Raw genomic sequence first — 12,376 nt, 5'->3', positions numbered from 1 at the left:
GAGATTAAAGACGATGGGCGACAGTGGACAGCCCTGCTTGACCCCTGCCTGGATCTCTATCTCCTCCGTTAGTCCGTCAGATGTACGGACGCGGGTGGAGCAACCATCGTACATGTCGGCAATTAGATGGTGCAATTGCTCTGGTAGTCCCATCCTGCTCAGTACTCCAAGGAGGTGAGCGTGAGGCACTGAACCGAAAGCATTCGCCAGATCAAGCCAAGCAAAGCATGCTTGGCCTCCCCTGCGCCTTGCATCATCAATTGCCGTTTGCACAATGAAGTTGTGCTCGTAGCAGCCTTCAAACGTGCGGAAGCCCTTCTGTTCTGGGGAGAGCAGGTTCAACCGCTCCGCCCAGAGAGAAGTACGGTCCGCAACGATTGCAGCAAAGAGCTTAGAGATGGTAGAGCTCAATGCTAAAGGCCGCCAGTTTGTCACGTCCGAGACGTCCCCTTTCTTGTGGATGAGGACGGTAGTGGATATTTTCCACTGCACCGGAGTCTTCCGCTCATTCCAGCAGCGCGAGAAGATCTTAGCTAGCACATGGCAGCGAGGATCCTCACGTCGCAAGACCGAGTAGGTGACTCCGTCTGCCCCAGGAGCAGTATTGCTCGCCTTCTGGAGCCGCTGTTGCACCTCTGAAGGTGTGATCGGCAGCAGGACCTCCTCGCTGACATCAGGAGGCGTGGTGGCGGCAAAGTCCGGGACAGCAGCTGGTGCATCTGAAAGAGAGAAGTCAGATTTAGCATAGATATTTTTAAAGTGCTCCGTGAGCACGCTGCCATCGATTTGGCAGTACGGTGACGTCTCGCCAAGGACGCGCTGCATCGCCTTGCGCCGGTCCGCGCGGTACAGCTTCTGAATCTCAGACGCTGCATTCGCGTCGTACCGACGCTCGGCGGCCGCCGCGCGCCGTGCGCCACGTCCACCGCGCCGCCCACCGCGGCCGCGTGTAGGGGCAGGGGGAGGGGGATTGGCAGCAGCGCCGGCGCGGCCCTGGCCGCGGTGCGCTGCTGCTGGTGGCCCATCCTGTCGACCTCCGGCTGCCTGGCGTTGTGGCTTCGTCTCGGCTATCTCGGAGATGAAGTCCTCGACGACCGCGACGAATGCGCCCCACGGTTGGTTGTGGACGCTCTCCAGGGCCGCCAGCCAGCGCCGCTGCCTCTCCGTTAGCCGAGCGTCGGCCGGGGGAGGGGGGGGCGGAGCTGCCTCAGTTGCGCCCTGTTCGGAGGGTACAGGGGGGCCTGTCAGGTCTGGTGAAGGACGGGAGTCTTGCGGCGGGAGGTTGGGACTGGGCCGGGTGTTACGGCGTCGGCGTCTCCTCTTCTTGCTGCCAGTTTTCGGAGACGCAGCTGCAGTCCCACCGTTCACGTCGCGCCGCTCCGTCGTCTGCGTCGGTGGTGGTGCCGTGCTGCCATCTGGCGTGGGCCGCTCAGTGCTGCTATCGATCGCCGCGCTGGTGACAGGTGGCGCAGCGGTAGCAGCAGGGGCCGGTGTAGCTTGCGCCGGCCTGGCGCTCGGGTCGGGCGCACCGCGGCTGGTGTTCGCCGCGCCGCCAACAGATGGCCCGGCGGTCGCCAGCGGCCCGCCGCCGGCGCGAGAAACACGGGGTGTAGCTCGCGCCGGCTGACCGGACGCGCCGGCTCGCCCCGGGCCGCTGTTACGCGGACTGGGTGCCCGACGATCGCTACCAGATGGCGCAGTGGTCGTAGGGGTGGCCGGTGTAGCCCGCGCCGGCCGGGCGTCTCCAGGTGTAGCTCGCGCCGGCCTGGCGCTCGGGCCCAGCGCACCGCGGCTGTTGTTCGCCGCGCCGCCAACAGATGGCCCAGCGGTCGCCCGCGCCCTGCCGCCGGCGCGAGATACACGAGGTGTAGCTCGCGCCGGCCGCCCAGGCGCGTTGGTTCGCGTCGGGCCACTGTTACGCGGACTGGGCGGTATGATGCGCCGTCGGTCCGGGGGCGGTGGTCTGCGTCCTGCAGCACGGCGTCTGTCCCTCCGTGGGGTGACTACGTGCCACTCGTAATCTGTAACAGGAGCTTTCTGATTAGTAGCACTCCCTGCCTGAGCGGAGACGGAGTGACGGGCGTCACTCGACGTAACCGCCGGCAGGGCAGAGGAAACGCGGCGCGTGTACGTCTGCGACCGCACAAGCACCACACCATCCGGTGCATCCGCCGGGCGCGCGGCCTTTGGTGCGTCAACCGGCGGCGCGGCTGCGCCGTGAATGACAACACCAACGGTCGCGGCGAGCGAGGCAGCCTGCCTGCCACTGCCCACCCGCACCGCAGAGCCACCTGTTGGCGGCGTAGCGAATGCGGGCGGCAGTCCCAGGCCGGTACCCACGCTCCCGACAGATGGCGGGCGGGAGGCGCCTGCGGCAGCCGCACGACGTGGCCAGCGTACGCCACTGGGTGCAATGGCCGGCGCGGGCGGCGGCGAGCCGCGGCCCATGCCGGACACTGCGCCTCTGGCCGGAGCGACGCGTTCGGCGGCAGGCGTCGGCAGCGTGCTGCCTTCACCTCCCGAACTTGCGCTCGGCACTCGTGGCGACGCGGTTGACGTCGCGGAGCGTGTCGGCAGGGGGATGCCAGACCTCCTTGGCGTGCGTACACAAAGTACACACGACGCGGGGGTGGCAACCACCGCCGTCCTGGGCGTCGCAGACGCCTGCACACTCACACAGGGTGAGGGCAAGGCAGCCTGTGAGCCCACCACGCTGCTGCGGGTCAGGACCGCCGCGTATGTTAAACCTAAGTCCAGCCGGTCTGTCCTACTAGCTTCGGGGACCGGACTGGGCTGTGGCCATAGCCCCTCTCTATTATCTAAGGCTAGGCGGCCTATGGTACTAGCTTCCCGAGCCGCTTTCGCCTGTGGCTTTCGCCCAGCACTAACTAAGGACGAAGGGCCTGTCCTACTAGCTTCGGGGGCCCTCGCCTGTGACCTCCCGCCGGCTGACCTCTCTGGGTGCCCCAGAGAGCCAGACACGGCATCGTGTCCCATACTCACTCTCCCCCGACTGGCAGCGCCGGGGGTTGCGGAGTCTGCATTGCAGAGCCGCTGGTGTGACCGCAGTGTCTTCAGCCGCGGGTCGCGTCGGCCGCAAAACCGACACTCGAAAACGGGAACCGTTTCCGGGTCGTGCAGCCTCCTGTAGTGGCGGAGAAGGGCCGAGTGGTCCTTGTACTCCCCAAAAGTTGGCCTGCCTGCAGCCTTGGTGACGAAGCAGATCCGGCAGCGGAAGACCTCCGCCGGCAGCGTCACCACAAGCTCCATTGTTCAGGTCGCGGACCTGAAACAGGAGAATAAAAGCGACCGCTTCCCGGTGCAGAAATCAGCCCATATCAGCCCATATTAAGCTGATAAGAACAGATACTACACTTTGATCTTAGCCAAAAGGCCGAGAAGCGATAAGGAAAAACCGCAGTGGAAGGGCCTAAATGCTTGCAGCGTGTGCGCTCCACTTGTGGGAGTGACAAACGGTGGTACGGGCCGATATGGCAACAGGCGACCGTCGAAAACATCGCAAAAGCAAGAACAGGAAGGATCGACAATTCACGAGAGCACTCGTCAACAGCCCAGTACTACCCTCCATGTCCAAGAGTAAACTGCAACTCCCATCTGAACGCCGCTAGCTGCCAGGGCAGTGGAGAAGCCGTGAGTCCGCCCTACAGCAGCTCCAGGCCGGCGCGAGCAACATCGGCGCGAGGCTGGCGCGAGCTACACCTAGCCGAGTGCTTGCATCGTCCACCGCCTACTGCATACGTGTGTCTGCACACGCATTCTGCGTGCGTGCGGCGACGACGACGACGTTCGCGAGGAGCTAAGGATATAACTCCAAAAAATTTAATTAAAATTATCTGTGGCCGGACCATATGTGACGCCAACGAGGCATCCGAAGGCACCCTTCTGTGCCCACATAAATAACCAGCCTAGTGTAATGCGGCTGCAAGAGCGGTCCAGCTAACCGCAAAAAAAAAAAAAAAAAATAAATAAATAAATTACGTAAGATAATGTTAAATTAATTACAAGAAATCGTGGTGTGTAAGCAGCTAACTACTGGGCAAATCGACAACTACAACAAGTTTTGCTACCAGCGGAATATCTGATCACTGCAGAATATTAACTCATTTCAGTCTGTGTTTTAATTAATTTTAGGTGGGCCGATCCCGGCGGTACTGCAATGCCGGGCCAACCCGCGACAGAGGTGGAGCAAGCCCCTAGCACTCCGTCATGAGCCAAAAATGAGTTTAATATTCTGGTCCTGCGATGCAGGACGTATCAGATATTAAGCTGATAAGAACAGATACTACACTTTGATCTTAGCCAAAAGGCCGAGAAGCGATAAGGAAAAACCGCAGTGGAAGGGCCTAAATGCTTGCAGCGTGTGCGCTCCACTTGTGGGAGTGACAAACGGTGGTACGGGCCGATATGGCAACAGGCGACCGTCGAAAACATCGCAAAAGCAAGAACAGGAAGGATCGACAATTCACGAGAGCACTCGTCAACAGCCCAGTACTACCCTCCATGTCCAAGAGTAAACTGCGACTCCCATCTGTACGCCGCTAGCTGCCAGGGCAGTGGAGAAGCCGTGAGTCCGCCCCACAGCAGCTCCAGGGCGGCGCGAGCTACATCGGCGCGAGGCTGGCGCGAGCTACACCTAGCCGAGTGCTTGCATCGTCCACCGCCTACTGCATACGTGTGTGTGTGCACACGCATTCTGCGTGCGTGCGGCGACGACGACGACGTTCGCGAGGAGCTAAGGATATAACTCCAAAAAATTTAATTAAAATTATCTGTGGCCGGACCATATGTGACGCCAACGAGGCATCCGAAGGCACCCTTCTGTGCCCACATAAATAACCAGCCTAGTGTAATGCGGCTGCAAGAGCGGTCCAGCTAACCGCAAAAAAAAAAAAAAAAAATAAATAAATAAATTACGTAAGATAATGTTAAATTAATTACAAGAAATCGTGGTGTGTAGGCAGCTAACTACTGGGCACATCGACAACTACGACAAGTTTAGCTACCAGCGGAATATCTCATCACTGCAGAATATTAACCCATTTCAGTCTGTGTTTTAATTAATTTTATGTGGGCCGATCCCGGCGGTACTGCAATGCCGGGCCAACCCGCGAAAGAGGTGGAGCAAGCCCCTAGCACTCCGTCATGAGCCAAAAATGAGTTTAATATTCTGGTCCTGCGATGCAGGACGTATCAGATATTAAGCTGATAAGAACAGATACTACACTTTGATCTTAGCCAAAAGGCCGAGAAGCGATAAGGAAAAACCGCAGTGGAAGGGCCTAAATGCTTGCAGCGTGTGCGCTCCACTTGTGGGAGTGACAAACGGTGGTACGGGCCGATATGGCAACAGGCGACCGTCGAAAACATCGCAAAAGCAAGAACAGGAAGGATCGACAATTCACGAGAGCACTCGTCAACAGCCCAGTACTACCCTCCATGTCCAAGAGTAAACTGCAACTCCCATCTGAACGCCGCTAGCTGCCAGGGCAGTGGAGAAGCCGTGAGTCCGCCCTACAGCAGCTCCAGGCCGGCGCGAGCAACATCGGCGCGAGGCTGGCGCGAGCTACACCTAGCCGAGTGCTTGCATCGTCCACCGCCTACTGCATACGTGTGTGTGTGCACACGCATTCTGCGTGCGTGCGGCGACGACGACGACGACGTTCGCGAGGAGCTAAGGATATAACTCCAAAAAATTTAATTAAAATTATCTGTGGCCGGACCATATGTGACGCCAACGAGGCATCCGAAGGCACCCTTCTGTGCCCACATAAATAACCAGCCTAGTGTAATGCGGCTGCAAGAGCGGTCCAGCTAACCGCAAAAAAAAAAAAAAAAAATAAATAAATAAATTACGTAAGATAATGTTAAATTAATTACAAGAAATCGTGGTGTGTAAGCAGCTAACTACTGGGCAAATCGACAACTACAACAAGTTTTGCTACCAGCGGAATATCTGATCACTGCAGAATATTAACTCATTTCAGTCTGTGTTTTAATTAATTTTAGGTGGGCCGATCCCGGCGGTACTGCAATGCCGGGCCAACCCGCGACAGAGGTGGAGCAAGCCCCTAGCACTCCGTCATGAGCCAAAAATGAGTTTAATATTCTGGTCCTGCGATGCAGGACGTATCAGATATTAAGCTGATAAGAACAGATACTACACTTTGATCTTAGCCAAAAGGCCGAGAAGCGATAAGGAAAAACCGCAGTGGAAGGGCCTAAATGCTTGCAGCGTGTGCGCTCCACTTGTGGGAGTGACAAACGGTGGTACGGGCCGATATGGCAACAGGCGACCGTCGAAAACATCGCAAAAGCAAGAACAGGAAGGATCGACAATTCACGAGAGCACTCGTCAACAGCCCAGTACTACCCTCCATGTCCAAGAGTAAACTGCGACTCCCATCTGTACGCCGCTAGCTGCCAGGGCAGTGGAGAAGCCGTGAGTCCGCCCCACAGCAGCTCCAGGGCGGCGCGAGCTACATCGGCGCGAGGCTGGCGCGAGCTACACCTAGCCGAGTGCTTGCATCGTCCACCGCCTACTGCATACGTGTGTGTGTGCACACGCATTCTGCGTGCGTGCGGCGACGACGACGACGTTCGCGAGGAGCTAAGGATATAACTCCAAAAAATTTAATTAAAATTATCTGTGGCCGGACCATATGTGACGCCAACGAGGCATCCGAAGGCACCCTTCTGTGCCCACATAAATAACCAGCCTAGTGTAATGCGGCTGCAAGAGCGGTCCAGCTAACCGCAAAAAAAAAAAAAAAAAATAAATAAATAAATTACGTAAGATAATGTTAAATTAATTACAAGAAATCGTGGTGTGTAGGCAGCTAACTACTGGGCACATCGACAACTACGACAAGTTTAGCTACCAGCGGAATATCTCATCACTGCAGAATATTAACCCATTTCAGTCTGTGTTTTAATTAATTTTATGTGGGCCGATCCCGGCGGTACTGCAATGCCGGGCCAACCCGCGAAAGAGGTGGAGCAAGCCCCTAGCACTCCGTCATGAGCCAAAAATGAGTTTAATATTCTGGTCCTGCGATGCAGGACGTATCAGATATTAAGCTGATAAGAACAGATACTACACTTTGATCTTAGCCAAAAGGCCGAGAAGCGATAAGGAAAAACCGCAGTGGAAGGGCCTAAATGCTTGCAGCGTGTGCGCTCCACTTGTGGGAGTGACAAACGGTGGTACGGGCCGATATGGCAACAGGCGACCGTCGAAAACATCGCAAAAGCAAGAACAGGAAGGATCGACAATTCACGAGAGCACTCGTCAACAGCCCAGTACTACCCTCCATGTCCAAGAGTAAACTGCAACTCCCATCTGAACGCCGCTAGCTGCCAGGGCAGTGGAGAAGCCGTGAGTCCGCCCTACAGCAGCTCCAGGCCGGCGCGAGCAACATCGGCGCGAGGCTGGCGCGAGCTACACCTAGCCGAGTGCTTGCATCGTCCACCGCCTACTGCATACGTGTGTCTGCACACGCATTCTGCGTGCGTGCGGCGACGACGACGACGTTCGCGAGGAGCTAAGGATATAACTCCAAAAAATTTAATTAAAATTATCTGTGGCCGGACCATATGTGACGCCAACGAGGCATCCGAAGGCACCCTTCTGTGCCCACATAAATAACCAGCCTAGTGTAATGCGGCTGCAAGAGCGGTCCAGCTAACCGCAAAAAAAAAAAAAAAAAATAAATAAATAAATTACGTAAGATAATGTTAAATTAATTACAAGAAATCGTGGTGTGTAAGCAGCTAACTACTGGGCAAATCGACAACTACAACAAGTTTTGCTACCAGCGGAATATCTGATCACTGCAGAATATTAACTCATTTCAGTCTGTGTTTTAATTAATTTTAGGTGGGCCGATCCCGGCGGTACTGCAATGCCGGGCCAACCCGCGACAGAGGTGGAGCAAGCCCCTAGCACTCCGTCATGAGCCAAAAATGAGTTTAATATTCTGGTCCTGCGATGCAGGACGTATCAGATATTAAGCTGATAAGAACAGATACTACACTTTGATCTTAGCCAAAAGGCCGAGAAGCGATAAGGAAAAACCGCAGTGGAAGGGCCTAAATGCTTGCAGCGTGTGCGCTCCACTTGTGGGAGTGACAAACGGTGGTACGGGCCGATATGGCAACAGGCGACCGTCGAAAACATCGCAAAAGCAAGAACAGGAAGGATCGACAATTCACGAGAGCACTCGTCAACAGCCCAGTACTACCCTCCATGTCCAAGAGTAAACTGCGACTCCCATCTGTACGCCGCTAGCTGCCAGGGCAGTGGAGAAGCCGTGAGTCCGCCCCACAGCAGCTCCAGGGCGGCGCGAGCTACATCGGCGCGAGGCTGGCGCGAGCTACACCTAGCCGAGTGCTTGCATCGTCCACCGCCTACTGCATACGTGTGTGTGTGCACACGCATTCTGCGTGCGTGCGGCGACGACGACGACGTTCGCGAGGAGCTAAGGATATAACTCCAAAAAATTTAATTAAAATTATCTGTGGCCGGACCATATGTGACGCCAACGAGGCATCCGAAGGCACCCTTCTGTGCCCACATAAATAACCAGCCTAGTGTAATGCGGCTGCAAGAGCGGTCCAGCTAACCGCAAAAAAAAAAAAAAAAAATAAATAAATAAATTACGTAAGATAATGTTAAATTAATTACAAGAAATCGTGGTGTGTAGGCAGCTAACTACTGGGCACATCGACAACTACGACAAGTTTAGCTACCAGCGGAATATCTCATCACTGCAGAATATTAACCCATTTCAGTCTGTGTTTTAATTAATTTTATGTGGGCCGATCCCGGCGGTACTGCAATGCCGGGCCAACCCGCGAAAGAGGTGGAGCAAGCCCCTAGCACTCCGTCATGAGCCAAAAATGAGTTTAATATTCTGGTCCTGCGATGCAGGACGTATCAGATATTAAGCTGATAAGAACAGATACTACACTTTGATCTTAGCCAAAAGGCCGAGAAGCGATAAGGAAAAACCGCAGTGGAAGGGCCTAAATGCTTGCAGCGTGTGCGCTCCACTTGTGGGAGTGACAAACGGTGGTACGGGCCGATATGGCAACAGGCGACCGTCGAAAACATCGCAAAAGCAAGAACAGGAAGGATCGACAATTCACGAGAGCACTCGTCAACAGCCCAGTACTACCCTCCATGTCCAAGAGTAAACTGCAACTCCCATCTGAACGCCGCTAGCTGCCAGGGCAGTGGAGAAGCCGTGAGTCCGCCCTACAGCAGCTCCAGGCCGGCGCGAGCAACATCGGCGCGAGGCTGGCGCGAGCTACACCTAGCCGAGTGCTTGCATCGTCCACCGCCTACTGCATACGTGTGTCTGCACACGCATTCTGCGTGCGTGCGGCGACGACGACGACGTTCGCGAGGAGCTAAGGATATAACTCCAAAAAATTTAATTAAAATTATCTGTGGCCGGACCATATGTGACGCCAACGAGGCATCCGAAGGCACCCTTCTGTGCCCACATAAATAACCAGCCTAGTGTAATGCGGCTGCAAGAGCGGTCCAGCTAACCGCAAAAAAAAAAAAAAAAAATAAATAAATAAATTACGTAAGATAATGTTAAATTAATTACAAGAAATCGTGGTGTGTAAGCAGCTAACTACTGGGCAAATCGACAACTACAACAAGTTTTGCTACCAGCGGAATATCTGATCACTGCAGAATATTAACTCATTTCAGTCTGTGTTTTAATTAATTTTAGGTGGGCCGATCCCGGCGGTACTGCAATGCCGGGCCAACCCGCGACAGAGGTGGAGCAAGCCCCTAGCACTCCGTCATGAGCCAAAAATGAGTTTAATATTCTGGTCCTGCGATGCAGGACGTATCAGATATTAAGCTGATAAGAACAGATACTACACTTTGATCTTAGCCAAAAGGCCGAGAAGCGATAAGGAAAAACCGCAGTGGAAGGGCCTAAATGCTTGCAGCGTGTGCGCTCCACTTGTGGGAGTGACAAACGGTGGTACGGGCCGATATGGCAACAGGCGACCGTCGAAAACATCGCAAAAGCAAGAACAGGAAGGATCGACAATTCACGAGAGCACTCGTCAACAGCCCAGTACTACCCTCCATGTCCAAGAGTAAACTGCGACTCCCATCTGTACGCCGCTAGCTGCCAGGGCAGTGGAGAAGCCGTGAGTCCGCCCCACAGCAGCTCCAGGGCGGCGCGAGCTACATCGGCGCGAGGCTGGCGCGAGCTACACCTAGCCGAGTGCTTGCATCGTCCACCGCCTACTGCATACGTGTGTGTGTGCACACGCATTCTGCGTGCGTGCGGCGACGACGACGACGTTCGCGAGGAGCTAAGGATATAACTCCAAAAAATTTAATTAAAATTATCTGTGGCCGGACCATATGTGACGCCAACGAGGCATCCGAAGGCACCCTTCTGTGCCCACATAAATAACCAGCCTAGTGTAATGCGGCTGCAAGAGCGGTCCAGCTAACCGCAAAAAAAAAAAAAAAAAAATAAATAAATAAATTACGTAAGATAATGTTAAATTAATTACAAGAAATCGTGGTGTGTAGGCAGCTAACTACTGGGCACATCGACAACTACGACAAGTTTAGCTACCAGCGGAATATCTCATCACTGCAGAATATTAACCCATTTCAGTCTGTGTTTTAATTAATTTTATGTGGGCCGATCCCGGCGGTACTGCAATGCCGGGCCAACCCGCGAAAGAGGTGGAGCAAGCCCCTAGCACTCCGTCATGAGCCAAAAATGAGTTTAATATTCTGGTCCTGCGATGCAGGACGTATCAGATATTAAGCTGATAAGAACAGATACTACACTTTGATCTTAGCCAAAAGGCCGAGAAGCGATAAGGAAAAACCGCAGTGGAAGGGCCTAAATGCTTGCAGCGTGTGCGCTCCACTTGTGGGAGTGACAAACGGTGGTACGGGCCGATATGGCAACAGGCGACCGTCGAAAACATCGCAAAAGCAAGAACAGGAAGGATCGACAATTCACGAGAGCACTCGTCAACAGCCCAGTACTACCCTCCATGTCCAAGAGTAAACTGCAACTCCCATCTGAACGCCGCTAGCTGCCAGGGCAGTGGAGAAGCCGTGAGTCCGCCCTACAGCAGCTCCAGGCCGGCGCGAGCAACATCGGCGCGAGGCTGGCGCGAGCTACACCTAGCCGAGTGCTTGCATCGTCCACCGCCTACTGCATACGTGTGTCTGCACACGCATTCTGCGTGCGTGCGGCGACGACGACGACGTTCGCGAGGAGCTAAGGATATAACTCCAAAAAATTTAATTAAAATTATCTGTGGCCGGACCATATGTGACGCCAACGAGGCATCCGAAGGCACCCTTCTGTGCCCACATAAATAACCAGCCTAGTGTAATGCGGCTGCAAGAGCGGTCCAGCTAACCGCAAAAAAAAAAAAAAAAAATAAATAAATAAATTACGTAAGATAATGTTAAATTAATTACAAGAAATCGTGGTGTGTAAGCAGCTAACTACTGGGCAAATCGACAACTACAACAAGTTTTGCTACCAGCGGAATATCTGATCACTGCAGAATATTAACTCATTTCAGTCTGTGTTTTAATTAATTTTAGGTGGGCCGATCCCGGCGGTACTGCAATGCCGGGCCAACCCGCGACAGAGGTGGAGCAAGCCCCTAGCACTCCGTCATGAGCCAAAAATGAGTTTAATATTCTGGTCCTGCGATGCAGGACGTATCAGATATTAAGCTGATAAGAACAGATACTACACTTTGATCTTAGCCAAAAGGCCGAGAAGCGATAAGGAAAAACCGCAGTGGAAGGGCCTAAATGCTTGCAGCGTGTGCGCTCCACTTGTGGGAGTGACAAACGGTGGTACGGGCCGATATGGCAACAGGCGACCGTCGAAAACATCGCAAAAGCAAGAACAGGAAGGATCGACAATTCACGAGAGCACTCGTCAACAGCCCAGTACTACCCTCCATGTCCAAGAGTAAACTGCGACTCCCATCTGTACGCCGCTAGCTGCCAGGGCAGTGGAGAAGCCGTGAGTCCGCCCCACAGCAGCTCCAGGGCGGCGCGAGCTACATCGGCGCGAGGCTGGCGCGAGCTACACCTAGCCGAGTGCTTGCATCGTCCACCGCCTACTGCATACGTGTGTGTGTGCACACGCATTCTGCGTGCGTGCGGCGACGACGACGACGTTCGCGAGGAGCTAAGGATATAACTCCAAAAAATTTAATTAAAATTATCTGTGGCCGGACCATATGTGACGCCAACGAGGCATCCGAAGGCACCCTTCTGTGCCCACATAAATAACCAGCCTAGTGTAATGCGGCTGCAAGAGCGGTC

General features: G+C 54.4%; 9 non-coding genes and 1 pseudogene across 9 annotated transcripts; all 10 read right to left on the bottom strand.

Moving 5' to 3' along the window:
- Positions 1–3,294: 3,294 nt before the first annotated feature.
- On the bottom strand, positions 3,295–3,406 carry LOC124579911 (annotated as a pseudogene).
- A 741-nt stretch (positions 3,407–4,147) lies between these two features.
- LOC124579923 lies at positions 4,148–4,340 on the bottom strand. Its single transcript, XR_006973053.1, has one exon. It is a non-coding gene; the product is annotated as a U2 spliceosomal RNA (small nuclear RNA).
- A 743-nt stretch (positions 4,341–5,083) lies between these two features.
- LOC124579880 lies at positions 5,084–5,276 on the bottom strand. The gene has a single exon (XR_006973029.1). It is a non-coding gene; the product is annotated as a U2 spliceosomal RNA (small nuclear RNA).
- A 746-nt stretch (positions 5,277–6,022) lies between these two features.
- Positions 6,023–6,215, bottom strand: LOC124579922. The gene has a single exon (XR_006973052.1). It is a non-coding gene; the product is annotated as a U2 spliceosomal RNA (small nuclear RNA).
- Positions 6,216–6,958: 743 nt separating this feature from the next.
- On the bottom strand, positions 6,959–7,151 carry LOC124579877. The gene has a single exon (XR_006973027.1). It is a non-coding gene; the product is annotated as a U2 spliceosomal RNA (small nuclear RNA).
- A 741-nt stretch (positions 7,152–7,892) lies between these two features.
- LOC124579921 lies at positions 7,893–8,085 on the bottom strand. Its single transcript, XR_006973051.1, has one exon. It is a non-coding gene; the product is annotated as a U2 spliceosomal RNA (small nuclear RNA).
- Positions 8,086–8,828: 743 nt separating this feature from the next.
- Positions 8,829–9,021, bottom strand: LOC124579876. The gene has a single exon (XR_006973026.1). It is a non-coding gene; the product is annotated as a U2 spliceosomal RNA (small nuclear RNA).
- Positions 9,022–9,762: 741 nt separating this feature from the next.
- On the bottom strand, positions 9,763–9,955 carry LOC124579920. Its single transcript, XR_006973050.1, has one exon. It is a non-coding gene; the product is annotated as a U2 spliceosomal RNA (small nuclear RNA).
- A 744-nt stretch (positions 9,956–10,699) lies between these two features.
- On the bottom strand, positions 10,700–10,892 carry LOC124579875. Its single transcript, XR_006973025.1, has one exon. It is a non-coding gene; the product is annotated as a U2 spliceosomal RNA (small nuclear RNA).
- A 741-nt stretch (positions 10,893–11,633) lies between these two features.
- Positions 11,634–11,826, bottom strand: LOC124579919. The gene has a single exon (XR_006973049.1). It is a non-coding gene; the product is annotated as a U2 spliceosomal RNA (small nuclear RNA).
- Positions 11,827–12,376: the final 550 nt, after the last annotated feature.

This window comes from Schistocerca americana, unplaced genomic scaffold (genome assembly GCF_021461395.2).
Source record: "Schistocerca americana isolate TAMUIC-IGC-003095 unplaced genomic scaffold, iqSchAmer2.1 HiC_scaffold_315, whole genome shotgun sequence".
Taxonomy (NCBI): Eukaryota; Metazoa; Arthropoda; class Insecta; order Orthoptera; family Acrididae; genus Schistocerca; species Schistocerca americana.
This window is presented reverse-complemented; position numbering and strand designations above follow the sequence as displayed.